This window comes from Quercus robur, chromosome 1 (assembly GCF_932294415.1).
Source record: "Quercus robur chromosome 1, dhQueRobu3.1, whole genome shotgun sequence".
Classification (NCBI taxonomy): Eukaryota; Viridiplantae; Streptophyta; class Magnoliopsida; order Fagales; family Fagaceae; genus Quercus; species Quercus robur.
Window position 1 is genome coordinate 36003242 of NC_065534.1, and position 18714 is coordinate 36021955.

The window sequence follows — 18714 nt, forward strand, 5'->3', positions numbered from 1 at the left end:
TTATAGAAGGTAAAGTTAATAAAACTAATTTTTTAAGTTTCACTTATCAATTTAGTAATATTTTTAGACATTATATTAATTTATATTCATATTAACGGATGCTTTTAGGGAATTTGTTAATAAACTATGTTAGGAAAGTTTTTAACACTACTTTTATAAAAAAAATTATCAAAAAATTAATTATTTTAATATTTTCTCATAAAATATTTGTAAAAATAGTTCTTAAAATTTATACCAATTTGGTATGAAGTGGACTCTAATGAGAAAATTCATCTTTAGAAAGATACTTTAGGGAAATAAGATCAACTAGTTTCCAAGCATTTTCTCTTACACACACTTTTTCCCTCCAAAGCGAGAGAACACAAAGAGAGTGAAAGAAAAGAACACCAAACATGGACGACCTGTACACCACACTCACCGAGCAAAGCCAAGAGCTCATGGCTGCGAAAACCCTAGACTCTGACCTCGACGTCGCCTATCAACTCCAAATGCAAGAAGCCATAAACGCTTCCCTCACTCTCCACAACCCCACAGCTGCAAGCTCTTCACGCACTCCTCCACATCCACATCCACATCCACATCCACGAACTGACGACGACGACGACGTAGTGTTCATACCACAATCCCTGGATGACGACGTATTGGACATCGCCATAGTGCTCATGCTTGAAGACATGTACAGGTTCATGCAAGAACTCGATGACCGCGAGCAAAGCAAGGCGGAGATGAGGAAAATGAAGGAGGATCTTGACCGTCGGATCCACGATCAAAAACTCGCCGCCGGACCAACAATGGGAAAAAGACGGCCACAATTTCCATACTCCGTACCATGCGACCATGCCATCGTCTTCTTCTTCAAAGGATTTGGTAGAATCGGAGTGTTTCAGGTTGTATTTCAAGGGCTTGGTTAGCAAAGAAACGGTTAAGGGTATGATGGTAAATGTGGCTAGTGCAGGGGTTGCGATTTGCTATTCAAGAGACAATCTAATACTGGAATCGAGGAAGAATCTGGAAGTTTTGGTAAATGGTGTTGATGATGCTTAGATCGTCAGTAGAAATGTTCGTCTTGAATGGAGTCGTCCTTAGCTAATCCTGTTTCTGCAACAAGTCAAGCTATGAAAAGAAAGAAAGTGGTCACTGGTGTGGCACCTGCCACAGGGTCTTCGATATTGAAGTTAGAATAACTAGAATAACAGAATGTTAGACGTAGTGTGCTTTGAGTGTATGTGTACCTTTCTTTTAGACCTTATGGGTAGGTATTTATACAAGTGTTTTCCTCTTCCTTCTAGCCATTAGGGCTGCCTTAATGGTGACTGATGATGCTCGAATCATCAGTAAAAAGATTCATCCAGCCCGGGATCGTCCGCAGCTTATCCTAATCCAAAGATAAGTCAAAAAGAAAATATGGTCACCGGTGTGGCGCCTGCCACAGAGCCTCCGATGCCAAAGTTAGAATAGCTAGAACTTGGGAAGAAAGTAATTTGGGTGTTTTTGAAGATTTTTCAGAGTACCCTTTTCTTGGGCTTTATCAATGGGCATATATAGAAGTCCTCTTCCTAGCTGTTGGCTTTGCTTTAATGGTGGAATCATTGCAGGATTCGTAACGCCTATGCGAGGTGTCAAATGGACAGAATGATCTCCCAATGGCACTGAAGACCGCTATTTGTTTATGTAACGCCTCGCCATAACTGAGAGACGATGGTTGAGTCTTTGTCAGGCAGTTCTTCTCGGGCTTGGCTGAATCCAGTATCGTCCTTGTATATCGTCCTTCCAGGGTGGACGAATATATCTTCAGGACCATCAGCTGCCCCCTTATTTCGTGGTCATCCACAATTCGAACGGTCCAGGGAATACGAGGGGACCCCCCCCCCCCCCCCCCCTTTTTTTTTTTTTTGAAAAGTTTTCTAATGCTTGGGGTTATGTTCTCCGCATTAATGGTCTTATGGCGACATGGCACGCATCGTGGCTAGGTGTCCTTTTCTGATCAGTGAACAGTCCTTGTTTCTGGTGATTGCCTTTTCAGTTTTTCCCGCATTTTTCAAGGCAAACTTATTTTAACTCTTTCATCTTTTCACTTTCCTTTTGTGTTTGATTTCACTGACTTCCTTCCTTTCTCTCCACTTTCTCTCCGTTTGATTTCTCTGAGTTTACTGTTGCTGCTGCATATCTCGCTCCATCCTTTTTGGGTTTCCCTCCTTATTTTCAGGTATGTTTGCCTATTTCTACGCTTCTTCTCTTTTTGGCTGTACTGCGTTTTTCTCTTTCGCATTCTTATTTTCCTTTTTGGGATTGCGTATCTTTCCTGAATGGTGGATTACATTGAATTTAGGCATATCTCTCCCTTTATTGCCTTTCTTTTTGCTTGCTTAGGGGGGCTGTTAGATTCTTCTAGAGATCAATACCCACAAATTGGGGGTTTCGTTGTATGGGGTAGTGGCCTTGATTTAGCCTTAGGTGATTTGTACCCTTTGTTGCATCAGTCTTTGTCTTGGTTTAAATCAGTTTGTGGGGTCCTTAGGAGGGAAGATATAGAGTCTGAGTTGGGATCGAGTGGTCAAGAGAGGGATTCGTCTTCCAGTGTTGTCGCGGATGGGGCTGTTAGGGACACGGCCACCTCCGTTCCTCCGTCTTTGTTCGTTCTTCCTTCTACCTCTGCAACGTCCCGTCCCTTTCACGCCCTCAAAGAAAAGTGTACCTTGAAGCTGGATGTCTTCAATAGGTTTAGGGATAGATTCCAGTTTCCTGATGAAACTAGGGCTCGTCTTCCTAGGAAGGGTGAGAAGGCTTATACCTTTGCCCGTGGTGAGGTTTGTTTTTACGAAGTTGCTTTTTCATGTGGCCTAAGGTTTCCCGTCCACCCATTCATTATGGAACTCTTAGATCACCTACATATTGCCCCCGGGCAGCTTATGCCGAACTCCTAGAGGATCGTCATAAGCTGTATGGTGATTTGGACAACCATAGTGGATGGAGACATGATCACTCTCAACGAGTTTACTTATCTCTATCACCTAAAAATGTCCAAGGAGTTTGGATATTATGAGTTTGTTCCCTGGGATAGGAGATCTCGTCTTGTAGTTGACCTTCCTTCGTCCTTCCGTTATTGGAAGTCCAGATATTTCTTTGTGTCAGGCGATGGTTGGGAGACTTTGTCCCTACGAATTTTAGGGAAATGTCCCTAGGTTGCTGCGCCGGTGGGAAACCCCTCATATTGGTGCGTTTGCCTTTTATGCCTCCCTTTTTTTTTTTTTTTTTTTTTTTTTTTTTTTTTACTTTTGTTGATTTTGATCGTCCTTCTTATAATGTGTGTCTTCTCTTTCTTTTTTGCAGTGAAGGAGCGTCCTGATCTTGAGAGCCAGTTTGAAGAAAGAGTTTAGGAGGCGATTAAATACGCGAGGACGATCGACGATTTTGACGAGCTGGTTGATCCACGCACATTGGCCCGTCACTTTTTAGGTCCTGAGCCTTCACTATACGTCCTTCAAGCGATCGACCGAGAACAGAGGAAGTGTGAGTCGTCTTGACGTGCGTGATTGTCCATTTTTCTTTCTTCCTTTTTTGAGTTCTTAGATCTTTCTTCCTTTTTGGTGCAGAGATGATGAGCAAATTTAACAAGGATATGTACGCCAAAATTAAGGCGAAGAAGAATGAACCTCTTTCAAGTATTGGCTAGAAAACATTAAGGATAACTAACACGAAGAAGGAAAAAGAGAAAGAGGCAGTTGAGAGAGGTTTGTCCATCCCCACTTTGGATGAAGGACGGATAGCTTCTCCTACCATTTCTATTGAGGAGGTCCCTGCCCTAAAGAAGCGGAAAATAGGGTACAAGGGCAAGGAAAAAGTGGGCTCCTCTATTTGGGCTGATGCTGAGGCAGCCATGACTCAAGCAAATGAGTTCTTAACTCCTGAAGAAATGAAGGAGATTTACCTGGTGCCTTCCCACGAGATGGTGAGCCAGAATGTTCACGAGTTCGTCCAGGTAATTTTCCCCTTACTCTATTATTTCTTTCTTTGTTGATTCAAGTTTTGACGGTAGTCTTTACTATTAGGTGTTGGGAGAGACGATGCATCTTACTACTCAATTTTTGGCGAACGTAGAGAAGGCAGTTATGGCTACTTCAAAAGTGGAGGCTTTGGAGGCTGAAGCTTCGAGGTTGCAGAGGGACTTGATTGTTGCTATGGATGCTCATAATACCTTTAAGGAGCAAGTTAAAGTTCTGACCGAGCAATTTGAAGCTGAGAAGTTGTTAACGAAGCAGAAGGACAAACTTCTCGCATCGGCCGGCCAGAAGATGAAGGCTGCAGTTGCTAAGGCCATCCTTGCTTTCCAGACGACAGAGGAATATAATACTATTTTGTTCCAGTGGCACTTTAAGGGCTTTGAATTACTGAGGAGGTATTTGATGAAGCACAGACTTGGAACCAATCTGGAAGACTTGGATTTTGAAGTCGTTGATAAGGAAATTGAGGCAGACGAGGTGGCTTAAGTTGTTCAGGTTCCTCGTGAAGATCCTCCAGAGGCAGACAAGGGTGGCGACGATGCACCTCCGGCTTAACCAGGCTCCACTTTTCAAGACATCTTTTTTTTTTTTTTTTTGGTGCCCTATATGTTTTTGGGCTTTTGGACGAACAATCTTTTTATGCCTGGTATGTTATGGTGCTTTCGAACAACTTGCATCTTTTTATGTATGATATGTTTGTTGGTATTTCCCTTGTTCGTTTCAATCGTAGATGCCTTTTCTTCGTCCTTATGGGGACTAGGAGAATTTTTGTTTAGATACTCTTTTCGTCCTTATAGGGATTTTGAGAAGAAAAATACTCTTTTCGTCCTTATGGGGACTTAGAGAATTTTTGTTTAAATACTCTTTTCGTCCTTATAGGGACCTTGAGAAGAAAAATACTCTTTTCGTCCTTACGGGGACTTAGAGAATTTTTGTTTAAATACTCTTTTCGTCCTTATGGGGACCTTGAGAAGAAAAATACTCTTTTCGTCCTTACGAGGACTTAAAGAATTTTTGTTTAAATACTCTTTTCGTCCTTATGGGGACTTTGAGAAGAAAAATACTCTTTTCGTCCTTACCTAGACGATATTTATCCATTTAAGGAATCTTGTCGTCGATGTTCATTCATTCAAGGAATCTTATTGTCTTTTTGGTTTGGATGATGTACATCCATTTAAGGAATCTTATCGTCTTTTTGCTTTGGACAATGTACATCCATCTAAGGAATCTTATCGTCTTTTTTATTTGGACGACATTTTCGGTCTTTCGAGAAGGAAATAATTAGAGCGCATGAACTGCTGGATAATACTTGTGAAATGCTGAGTAACAACTTACGAAATTCTGAATAATCATTTATTACATAACTTGTATTAAAGAGCTCGAAATCAAATTATACAATCAGGCTATGGTTCCTGTTTCATAATACCTCTTTAGATGTTTGAAATTCCATGGACGAGGTAGCCTTTTTCCTCCTAAGTCTTCTAGGTGGTAACTTCCCTGTTGTGAATAGTGGACGACTCTGTAGGGTCCTTCCCAAGTCGGACCAAGTTTGCCTTGCGTTGGATCTTTCGTTGCAGGAGTCACCTTCCGAAGGACTAGATCCCCGATGTCGAATCTTTTTAGTTTTACTCTCTGATTGTAGTATTCGGCCATCTTCTACTGGTACTTGGCCATTCTTTGGGAGGCTTGGTCTCTGACTTCGTCTAGGCAATCAAGGTTCAGCTTCAGTTGGTCGTCATTGCGTTGTTCGTCAAAGAACTCTCTCCTGAGGCTAGTAAGCCCTACCTCGACTGGGATGACTGCTTCTGTGCCGTATGTTAGATTGAAGGGTGTTTCTCCTGTTGGTGTCCGTGCCATCGTCCTATAAGCCCACAAGACACTTGACAATTCCTTGGGCCATGCTCCCTTTGCCCCCATCAACCGGGACTTGATAATCTTGAGCAAGATTTGGTTGGTTACTTCCGTCTGTCCATTGGCCTGAGGATGTCCTTGTGATGAGTATTTGTTTTTGATACCTAGGCTCAAGCAAAATGATCTGAACCCATTGCTGTCAAACTGACGACCATTGTCTGAGATGATCGTCCTTGGTATCCCGAACTTGCAAACAATATTTTTTCCATACAAAATTTTGTACCTTTGCCTCGGTGATCGTTGCAAGAGCCTCTGCTTCAACCCACTTCGTGAAGTAGTTGATTGCGACGAGTAAAAACTTCATCTGTCTCTTTCCCTGTGGAAGAGGGCCCATGATGTCGATCCCCCATTGTGCAAACGGCCAGGGCGAGGCAATGGTTATCATTTTTTCCCCTGAGACTTGTTGAGCATTACCTTTGGCAACTGTCACATCTCTTCACGAAATCTGCTGCGTCCTGCTGCATCGTGGGCCAAAAATAACCTACCCTCATGATCTTCCTGACAAGGGACTTATGCCCCATGTGATCTCTGCAAACTCCCCCATGTACCTCCTCCAGGACATATCTGGCCTCAACCTCTTCTATACATCTTAGGTAGGGCTAGGAGAAGCCCTTTTTGTAAAACTCGTCATTTAGTACTGTGAACCGAGCAACTCATTTTTGGATCTTCTTGGCTTTTTCAGGATTTGGTGGTAATTGTCCATCTTTGAGGAATGACAAAATGGGATCCGTCCATCCCGGGCACGTATGCACAGGGAAAGTTTGAAACTCTTTGATACTGGGAGAGTTTTGTTCTTCCAGCCTCTAATCATTCATTTTATCTTGGTTGTCTACTGAGGCACTTCATGCTACCTCGTCAGCTTCTGCATTCTGATCCCATGGGATCTAAACGAACATTGCGCGATGAAAGGTATTTACCAGCTGGTTTGTCAGTTTGAGGTATTTCTGCATTCTTGTCTCTTTTGCTTCGAAATCTCCTTTAACTTGCCCTATGACGAGTTGTGAGTCGCTCTTGAGCACGATATTTTTAGCTCCAAGTGCCCGAGCTATTCTTAGTCCTGTTAACAAGGCCTCGTACTCTGCCTCGTTATTAGTTATAGGGAATTTGAGCTGGACCCCATACTTGAGAACGTCTTTTTCAGGGGAAGTAATAACAACGCCTGCTCCGCCTCCTTTCTGAGTGGATGATCCATCAGTGTTTATCGTCCAAAGGTCTTCTTGGTCGCCTGTGTTCTCGGGGGTGGTAAATTCCGCTATGAAATTAGCCAACGCTTGAGCTTTTATGGCTGTTTGTGGATGGTATTCTATATCAAACTGGTTGAGCTCGACAGCCCATTGTACCATTCGTCCTGCAGCCTCGGGCTTGTTCATCGCCTTTTTGATGGGCTGGTCCGTCATTACTATGATAGGATTAGCTTGGAAGTATGGACGAAGTTTTCTTGAAGCCACTATTAAGGCGAAGGTGATCTTCTCTATGTGAGGATATCGCGCTTCGGCACCTTGGAAAGCCTGGCTGATGTAGTATACAGGGAGTTGCAACCTGTTTTCTTCTTTGATCAATGCTGCGCTGACTGCCGTGATAGATACTGCTAAGTATAAGAATAAGTCTTCACCTTCTTTGGACGGACTTAAGAGTGGGGGGTTGCTCAAGTAGTGCTTCAACTCTTGGAATGCTGTTTCGCATTCCTCCGTCCAAGCAAATGCTTTCTTCAAAGTCTTGAAGAATGGAAGGCATTTGTCTGTGGCCTTAGAGACGAACCTATTGAGGGCTGCTACTCTTCCTATGAGGGATTGTACTTCTTTAATCATTTTTGGTGAGGACGTCTTTAGGATAGCCTTGACTTTCTCGGGGTTTGCTTCAATTCCTCTTTGTGACACCATAAACCCGAGGAATTTCCCTGACGAAACCCCAAAAGCACATTTGGACGGGTTCAACTTCATGCTGTACTGTCTGAGTGTGTTGAACGTCTCCTTGAGGTTGTCTAAGTGATCCTCTTCCTCTTTGCTCTTGACGAACATATCATCAACGTATACCTCCATGTTTCTCTCGATCTGTTTCTTGAACATCTGGTTCACCAACCTTTGATAGGTGGCCTCTACGTTCTTGAGTCCAAAAGGCATGACCCAGCAGCAGTAGAGCCCTTGGCTAGTGACAAAGGCAGTTTTTTCTTAATCTTCTTCAGCCATTTGTATCTGGTTATATCCGGAAAATGCGTCCATGAACGTGAGAAGTTTATGTTCGGCGGTGGAATCTACCAGTTGATCAATTTTGGGCAAGGGAAAATTGTCCTTCGGGCAGGCTTGATTAAGATCTGTGAAATCGACACACATTCTCCACTTCCCGTTTGCTTTCTTGACCATGACCACATTGACCAACCAATCAAGGTAGTGAACTTCCCGAATGAAATTTGCAGCAAGCAACTTATTTACTTCGTCCATTACTACTTTGTTTCGTTCGGGGGCAAAGATTCTTCTTCTTTTCTGGACGGACTTCTTTTCTGGGTCAACGTTCAGGCGATGCTGGATGAGGCTTGCTGGGATCCCTAGCATGTCTTCATGGCTCCAAGCAAATACATCGAGGTTATCTTTTAGGAAGTTGATGATCCCTTCCTTCATCCTGGGACTTAGATTCGTCCCTATTTGGGTCGTCTTCTCTGGAATTCCTTCGACCAACTTTATTGTTTCTAGCTTCTCAACGATTTCTGGTGTTTTTTCCTCGATTGTCCACGTATGGTTCTCTTTTGAGGCCAGGACGGCCTGGTAACACTCTCTTGCCAACACCTAGTCTCCTTTTATCTCTCCAACCTCATGTTCTGTTGGATAGTTTACCTTCAGACAGTACGTGGAAGTAGCAGCCTTCCAGCGATGTGTAGGTCGTCCTATGATCACATTGTAGGACGAGGGTAAGTCTACCACCAAGAAATTGTGCTGGTTGGTTATCTGGAAAGGGTACGAGCCGGCAGTGACTGTCAATGTCACTATCCCCCTGAGGTATACCTTGTCTCCACTAAAACTGACGAGGGGAGACTCGAAAGGACGAAGCCTCTTTGGGTCTACCTTTAGTTGCAGGAAGGCGAAAAGGTAGATAATGTTAGCTGAGCTCCCATTGTCTACCAGAACTCTCCTCGTATTGAAACCCTCGATCATGATCATAATGACCAGTGGGTCATCATGAGGTTGCTTTACACCCCTGGCATCTTCTTCTGAGAAGTACATGTCTTGGTTTGTTCATCTTTGCTTTAGGGGAGGTAGATTGTAAACACTGTTTACCTGCCTTTGGTGTGACTTCCTGAGGGATCTGAACGATCCCCCTGTGGTTGGTCCCCCTGCGATAGTTTTAATTTCCCCTAGTGCATTCTGTGGACGAGGCGAGGGGCGGTCTTCATCTCTCCTTGAACCCCCGTGCTAATCTTTCTGGTTGTATTTGTTGGAATCTCCCATTTTCACATACTGTTGTAGTTTTTCTTTCCGTATAAGTTCTTCAATCTGCTCCTTTAGATCTCTGCAATCCTCTGTGTAATGCCCATGGTCTCTGTGAAAGTGACAGTATTTCCTCTTGTCGCGCAAACTAGGCGATGAATGAAGTGGCCTCGGCCATTTAAGAGATGGTTCGTCTCTTATTTCCGTCAGAATTTGGTCAATAGGCATCACTAACGGTGTGAACTTCATTGGACGAGGGTTCTTGTCCTCCCTTCGTCTATTTCCTTCGTCATTTCGTCAATCAGCTCGATCTCTCTTTTGTCCTCTTCGATCATCTTCTTTTTCCTTGCTTCTTCCTGCTCCATCAATGGCTGCCAGAGCTTCTTTAGCGTTCATATACTTCTGTGCTTTCAATAATGCCTCGGCCATCGTTTTGGGGGGGATTTTTAGCCAAGGAAGCCACGAAATCTCTGGACTTCAATCCTGCCTTGAAGGTCGTGAGCTGGACCTTATCGTCTGTCTCGTCTACTTCCAGCATTCCTCGGGTGAAGCGTGTTACGTAAGACCTCAATGGTTCCTTCTTTCCTTGTTTGATGGTAAGCAAATGGTCGGCAGTCCTTTTCAGACATTGCCCGCCGAAAAAATGACGGACAAAGGAACTGCTTAGTTGCTCGAAGTTATCAATGGACGACGTTGGCAACTTGTTGAACCACTCCCTAGCTGCCCCTTTGAGGGTAGTGGGAAAGGAGCGGCATAAAATCTCGTCGGGGGGTTGTTGAAGACCCAAGGTTGTCTTGAAGGTATTCAGGTGATCCAGTGGGTCTTTCAGCCCGTCGAAGGGCTCTAACTGTGGTAAACAGAACTTGGAGGGCACCGGGCACTCCTAAACGGCCACGGTGAAAGGCAAATTTGTCTTCCTGACTATCCTTTCCAAGCTTTGGTCTGTCTTCCCTTTGATGGTGTTTCTCAATTCATCCATCTCCTTTCTCATTTCCTTGAGTAGATCTGGGCTCACCTCTTCTGGAGTGCTGGTTCGTCTCTTGTTACCATCTTCATCGTCATCCCTGTTGACGTCTGTACAGTTGTCTTCTTGTTGCAACCGCTGCCTCATCTCCTGGTTTTGCCTGGTAAGTTCCTCCACAGTGGCTGTGAGTGATTGAATCTGTAGGGCCAATACGGCAAGATCTGGGCTAGTATTGGATTCCATTTGAACTTGTGAGTTAATTGGGACAAATCACGTGCTGAATAGTAATCTTCCCCACAGACGGCGCCAAACTGATGATGCTCGAATCGTCAGTAAAAAGATTCGTCCAGCTTGGGATCGTCCGCAGCTTATCCTAAACTAGAGATAAGTCAAAAATAAAATATGGTCACCAGTGTAGTGCCTGCCATAGAGCCTCCGATGCCAAAGTTAGAATAGCTAGAACTTGGGAAGAAAGTAATTTGGGTGTTTTTGAAGATTTTTCAGAGTACCTTTTTCTCGGGCTTTATCAATGGGCATATATAGGAGTCCTCTTCCTAGCCGTTGGCTTTGCTTTAATGGTGGAATCATTGCAAGATTTGTAACGCCTATGCGAGGTGTCAAATGGACAGAATGATCTCCCAACGGCACTGAAGACTGCTATTTGTTTATGTAACGCCTCGTCATAACTGAGGGACGATGGTTGAGTCTTTGTCAAGCAGTTCTTCCCAGGCTTGGTTGATTCCAGTATTGTCCTTGTATATCGTCTTTCTAGGGTGGACAAATATATCTTCAGGACCATCAGTGACTTCATTCTCATATCAGTAATGCCTTCATAGAACATTGATGGTGGGTTATTTCCCCAACGGTATAGAAATTCATCATTTCTTTGTAACGCTTCATTAATGATTAAGGATGGACGAGTCTATTCCAGCTTGACAACGATCACTGGTTGGATGGTTTCTAGGATTGTCCTCGTCATTGTGTCGTCCTATAGACGAAGGTATAATCGGGATCATCAGGTGCGGTTCGGGTAGTGAAGTTGATGAGCTTCAAGCTCTCATTGAATCTCTCTATAAATCTCTGACCTTGGATTTGAAAAGCGTCACCTTTTTCTGTGATGATTACATGCTTCACCAATATGTGAGTCAATAATAACCTTATTATTATTTTACTTTAATTTGACATTTTTTTTAATAGTTGGATCTGTCTTATTATTGTAAATTTTGGATTGTTTTGTTTGTGGATATGTTTGGTTGTATTGATTATTATTTTATTGAGTTTAATAAAGTTTGTATAACTGTATTGGTGGGCATGGTTTTGATGGTCGAATATTTGTTGTAAAGGCACGTGGGAAATGAAACAAATAAAATGGAGGACGCTAGAGTTATAGAAATGTGATAATGGGTGATTTCGTTTTTGTTTTTGTTTTTGTTTTTTTTGTTGGGTGGTGAGTAAATTTGCTAAGGCATTCATAATCTAGGTATTCGTAATCTCACTAATCCCGGTATTTGGTGTGGTATAATGTGCTTTTAATATGATGCACATTATTATAATATGACATTAAAATTTTTGGTTTTTTTTATTTTTTCTAAAATTATCATAATTTAAAATTATAAAATATATTATGTCACTTTAATCTCATCACCTTTCTTATATTTTTTCTAACGTTACCATATTTTATTTTAAGTTTGCATTTAAATATGCAAGAGATGCTATAGTTTCTCAAATTATATGGGCTGAAGAAACTAGCAAAGGAAATTTGGAGACGTGTAATTTGCTTTGAAGATATTGATGTTGATAAGATATTTTCAGTTGATGGTTGCCTGCACAGATATCGCTTTTCTTGTATGAAACAGCATGTGGAGGTCAAGTTACTTAATGGAATGGTGGCAAAGCGCCCTCATGAAAATTGTATGTCGGAGGTGAGTATTGAAAGCTGCGGAAAATTCTTGGCACCAAATTTGGTTGAGGTCATGAGCCAACGCATCAAGGAATCATCTATTTCTCCTACAGAGAAAGTTTATTGCCCATATCCCAGGTACTCAGCATTAATGTCAAAAAGTGAGGTTTTACAATATACTAAAAATGTGTACATTGATGCGGAAGAATCTGGAGCCAAGAAATGCATGAAATATCATAATTTTTTCTGTATCAAATGCAAAGCCCCTTGGCATTTGAATATGACCTGCTTGTAGGAGGCAAAATTTTAAGCCAATCATAAAATGCCACATCAAAATTTAGTGACAAAATTTAAATTAATATGTCATTAAATTAGATAAATGAAGTGTTGACATGTGTCATTTAAGATGATATTTATCCTAATTAAATAGAGATAAATATCTCAATTAAATTGGAATGATAATAGTTAGTCATTATCTCTATTAAAATAAATAAATAAAAATAGAGATAATTATCTACAAGGAAGTCAATCTCAAGTGGGGCTCATCCTTTGAAACCACTATAAATAGAGGGCATACCTCCTCTCAAGAAGAATTTTTTGAAGACATCAGAGCTCTGGAGAAATTCTGTCTCAAGAAGAATTTTTCTAAGACGTCAAAGCTCTAGAGAAATTCTGTCTCAAGAACACACAAAGAACATTCAAATAAGTTCTGTGAAGTTCTATTGGAATTAAGCTGAAAAAGCCTCCATAAACTTCAACGAATCTCAAATCCTTGAAGCTCAACGGATCAAGCCTCTAAAGCCCAGAAGAACTTCAACCTAAAAGCCTTCATATTCAAAGACTTGAAGAACAATAAATCTCTAATAAGCTCAAAGCTAAAGATTTGTTGTGAAGACCGTTCAATCCATCTTTCAACTAAAGTCAAGAAGATTCCTTGTTTGAGTCAAGTTCAATGAAGATGGAATCAGAGGGTATTCTTTTGTAAAAGAATTGAAATAGAGATTGTACTCATTATTCATCAATACAAATTATTATTTGCAAACCATATTTCTTTTCAATTGTTTAATTTTCTACAATTGGAAAAATTTGTGTTTACACTGCTATGATTACAAAAGATCAAATCCTAATGCCCATCCAGGAGATAAAAAGCTAATCGATGGCGCCAGTGTTTGAAGTGCAACCACATGGTTGAACTAGCTGAAGGTTGTAATCACATCACTTGCAGGTACTCTAATATTCCTCCCTCCAACTCTTAGATGGAAGAGCTATCTTACTGAGGGAAGAAAGATACTAACAGAAGATAAAGAGTGAACCTTTTAAAAAAACTTAGATGATTGAATAGGCAGCGAATGCCAAATAGGGTATAAGATTAGGACATGGATAAAGAGTGCACCTTTTTAAAAAACTAGATGATTGAATAGGCAGCGAATGCCAAATAGGGTATAAGATTAGGACATGGGTAAATCCGTTGCCTTGGATAAAACGTACACTTGATTTCTTAATGCTAATATTCTCTATTTGCTTTGAGATACTGCCCAATAAATTTAGAATTCAGAAAATCAAGATTTTTGGTTTCACTGTGTTGGTTTAGTGAAATGGCCCTGCCTATAGGTCCCTTTAGACGGTATTTTACCTTCATTCACTGTGTTATAATATTCATGTCTTTGTATTTCCCAAGGGGAACAAGTCAAGATAAAGTCAACCTCGCTTTGTTTCTTGTTCATCTGTGTTAATGTCATATTTGTTAAACAATGCTTTTATTTTCCCATGCTTGCAATCTTTCTGCAGATGTGGATATGAGTTTTGCTACACTTGTGGAGCCGAGTGGAAGAACAAGAAAGCAACATGTTCCTGTAAAATCTGGGATGAGCGTAGCATTATACATGATAACCGGCAAAGATGATGATTATTGATTAGTAGTGTGAAGGCTTTTGTTGTAGATTGACTGCGATGGTCATCAGTCTGTATCTATTTCTCTCACCCTTTCTTTGACATTGTGTGGTTTAGTTTTTGGCAAAAAGAACAAGAAGCATCATATCTGCTAATGCTGTGAACATATAGCATCTAAGTTTTTATTTTTTATTTTTTATAGTTTTTGGCTAAAAGAACTGCAGGTATTTCCCTCTATCCAAGTGTCATTATTATTATTTTTTTGGTTTCCAAAGGTCATTATTGTTTTTCTTTTAATGCATGTATGTAGTATCGTTATTTACTTATTAAAAAGGAGTAGCTTCTTTTATGTACGTATATTTTAAATCCATTGTCTTGCTTGTGGACTACACAAGAAGAAAAAGATAAGTTTAGAGGGGTTTATGTCCCTCTCTTTGAGGCCAAGTCTACATGATCTTGATGCCATAACTTGGTCTTTTTTTTTTCTTTGCAATTACTTGCTTGCTACACATTACCTATTAAGGTGTTAATTTTTATCTCCTTATTCTCTGTTTACATAACCTATTAAGAAAGTGGAGACTTTAGACAACATTTGTTTATAAAACGGATTTGGTGGCTTAATTGGGGGATTCACATCTTGACCTCGGTGATTCTCCAAAAAAAAAAAAAACTTCTTGACCTTGGTGTTGTCATTAAAACCATTCTTTATCTTAACATGTTATATAAGAAACTTGGCCATCAAGGAACATGCATGTTTATAAAACTGTGGCTGAAATGAGAATGTTTGAGAAAAAGATGCTTAAAATCATGTAAATTGGAATGCTCTATTTTAGAGATGATGGGTTTTGGGGAGAAGTGGGGAAGATGGATGAAGGCGTGCATCTCTATAGTATGTTTCTTAGTGCTTATTAATGGGTCCCCAGCTGGTTTTTTTGGTAGCTCTTATGATTTTTGTCAAGGGGATCTTTTATCTCCATTATTGTTCTTGTTGGTGATGGAGGTGTTGTGTAGGCTATTGAAGAGGACAGAAGAGGGAGACTTTCTTAGGGGTTTCTAAGCAAGTCCCAATGTGCGAGGAGGTTTGCATATTTCTCATTTTTGTTTGTTGATAATACTATTTTTTGTGATGCATTCAGGGAACAATTATTATATATTCGGATGGTGTTGAATTTTTTTAAAGCTATTACAGGCTTGAAAGTAAATGTTGGTAAGAGTGAGATTGTGCCAGTTGGTGAGGTTGGGAACTTGGATGGCTTGTATTTTATGTTGTAAGGTTGGTTGTTTGCCCATATCTTATTTGTGAATGCCTCTTGGGGTTCATTTCAAGGATGCTTCGATTTGGAACCCTATTATATAAATGATGGAGAAAAAGCTCTCAAGTTGGAAGCGATTATATTTATCAAAAGGGGGTAGACTTACTTTATTGAAGAGCACTTTGTCAAGCCTTCCAACTTATTAACTATCTTTGTTTACTATTTCACAACATGTAGCAGACAGATTAGAGAGGATTCAAAGGAATTTCTTTTAGGGGAGACCTGATGAAGTTTTTAAATATCTGCTTATTGCTTGGGATAAGGTTGTTTGGCCGGTGGAGGCAGTTGGTTTAGGGATTCAGACGATTGGGCTTTTTAACCAAGCTTTACTTGGGAGGGAAGTGGCTTTGACACTTTGGGAAGGAAGTTACCCATTTATGGCGTTAGGTTATTGCCACTAAATATGGGGAGGTTAGTGGATGTTGGTGCACTAGAGTTGTTAGAGGGACACATGGTTGTGGGGTGTGGAAGAATAATTAGAAAGATGCAGATAATTTCTTTGGTCATGTGGTGTATGTAGTGGGAGAGGGTATCTGCATTCAATTTTGGCATTACCCTTGGAGCGGTCCTATTTCTTTAAAAGAGTTATATAACTTATATCCGGAATTGTTTGCCCATGTTGTGGTTCAAGAAGCTCTAATATTTATTTGATTTTATATGCACCAGATAAGGGAGGTATGAGTTGGAAATTACTTTTTCATCACGACTTTAATGATTGGGAAATGGGGAGATTTTACTCTTTTTTTGAGCATGTCTCTACCAGAATACCAAGGGAAGAGGTGATGATGTTCTGATTTGGCAGTTTAATCATAGTGGTATTTTTTATGTGCCCTCATTTTATAATTCTTTATTGAAAGCCCCTTCTGTTTCTTTCCCTAGGTAGAGCATTTGGTGTGTTAAGGTACCTAAAAAGGTGTCTTTCTTTTTATGGATTGCTGTTAGGGGTGGGATTCTTACAATAGATAACCTTGTTAAGAAGAACTTGTCTCTTGTTAATTGGTGTTGCCTATGTTGGTGTGATGAGGAAACTGTGGATCACCTTTTGCTCTGTTGTAAGTTTTCTCATTGTTGGGGACGTTTTGGGAAAAGGGCAAAAAATGCAAGATTAGTCCAAAACTTCGACCCATAGTTAGCGAGAAGAGGAAATTGAGAGAGGTTGTGAACAAGAGAGGGAAGGTTCCCTTGTACCCATATTTTGATTCCCAATCTTGAAAATTGTGAGAATGTTAGCTGGTTGAATGGGCTTTTGTTCTAAAGTTTCATCTCTGTGGGAAAAACATGGTTGATTTTGTTTTGAGCTGAAGGGAGAGTTTTATAGCAGCCTTTAGGTGTCCTTAATGACTGATTTTTAAGCTAAAAGATGAGGCTATGGACCTCCAAGGTGCTAAGTTGATGTTTGGTTCAAATTTGCTTTAGTTGGGTAAAAGTGTTAGCTTGTTTTATGCATAATTTGGGAAAGATTTGACTAAGCCCCCCATTGGCTCCTCATTTTTAGTTGTTTCAAACTCTTGGCAGATTCACATAAGTAAGGGCTAGTAGTTGGAGTTGGCCAACGAGAGCCAACTATTTTTAAAGGGAAAAATGAGTTTGTGCAAAAACTTTGAGCCATAGTCAGCCAGAGCATAAAAACTCTTTTGGGATGGAAATTTTAGGTACAAGACCTTCTCTATGAGCCTGAGGTGCAACTAGTGTCCCTTACCCACTTGGTAGCACATATGGGCTAGGCTCATGCAAAAGGTTTGAAAGAAACTGACCCATACTCTCTAAACCACACTCCTTCAATTTCCCCAATAAGTTGCATGAGCTTGGGTTATGCTTAAAAAAATAAAAATAATACATGAATTCAGCTACAAAGAAGTTGGGCTTGTAAAAATTGTGTCGCAAAAATAGGTATCAACACTCATGCTTTGTGGAAAGAGGTCTTTCTTATGTTTGGGGTTCATTGGGTGATGCCGAATATAGTTGTCTCTCTTATTTTCGATTGGAGGAACTGGTTGGGGAATTATTTTTCAATTGTTTGGAATTGGTACTGATGTATCTTATGTGGTTAGTATAGAAGGAATGCAATGCCCGAACTTTTGAGGACATTAAGAGACCTATTGATCTGTTGAAGACTTCACTAGTTAGGACTTTGTTTGAGTGGTCTCATATTATGGGTCTTACGCATTGTATTTCCTTGTCTGATTTCCTTATTTTTGTTAAATCTTCCATTTGATTTGTTTGTATTCTTTTCTTTGCTGTGAGTTTACAATCATAAACACATTGCACTTTTGTTATCAATAAAACTCTTATTACCTATAAAAAAAGAAAATAAAAAAGTCATGCACTGATGACCAAGTCAAAGGCATTAGAAGAATTATAGGGCACAAAATAAGGTGGATTGAGAATTGGAAGGCTTGATGGTTGTGGATTCAGTGGAAGACAAGGTTGTACATAGAGATGAATGAGACTAATGTTACTATCATCTTGTTGCTATTGTATATATACCCTCCCTCAACCCACCCCTTTCCCCCAAAAAAATGAAATCATTCAGAGTTCATGCTATCAAAAGTTAGGTTCTGCATATTTATTAGTGATTTATTACTTGGAAGTTGGAATGGTAGCCTATTTAAATCTACCTAATACCATTTATTTTCTATTTATAGCTACCTTTGTAGTTGATTAAATTGCTGGGATGAGGATCACATTTGGCTTTAAATTGATAGAGACTTTGATGAAGATGATGAGTATTATGACTCTGATTTTGACTCTGATTGCTATTGAATAGATATTTTCCTTTCACCATCCCTCTTTCTCATTTTCTCTCCTCTCTTCTTTTGATCTGCTTGCTCACAAGTCACGAATTTTTTCATTTCATATTTTATTAGGGACAATGAACGAATGCATGAAAAATGGATGAACAAAATAGAAAAGTTAATTTGAAGGAGACGAGACCAGGCTATTGTAAAAAGAATTTACGTTGACTATTTAACATAGTTTTGAGAAAGTATATCCTAAGCCCACTTTATGGAATTGGCCTCTCACAAGCATGTTTGCCCCATTGGCTTGTGATAGGCCCTCTCCATAGAGTGGACACATTAGATAAATTTTGCATCTTAAGAATTTTGAGTTATGGTTTGGTATTGCTATACAATGGATGATTCTACTAGATGGAAGGAGCTATTCCTCTGATAAAAGTTCCTAAATTAGGGCCCATTTGGATTAAAGGGGGAATGAGGGGGAGTGGAGGGGAGTAAAGTAGAATTGGCTGAAAATATTCAAATTTTAGGCCTCTCCTCCTCAATCCAAACGGACTATTAAACTAGACTTAAGGAGT

General features: G+C 40.3%; 1 pseudogene; it reads left to right on the forward strand.

Annotated features, from left to right (window-relative positions):
• The first annotated feature begins 392 nt into the window (after positions 1 to 392).
• LOC126705684 (uncharacterized) lies at positions 393 to 14098 on the forward strand (annotated as a pseudogene).
• The last annotated feature ends 4616 nt before the right edge of the window (positions 14099 to 18714 follow it).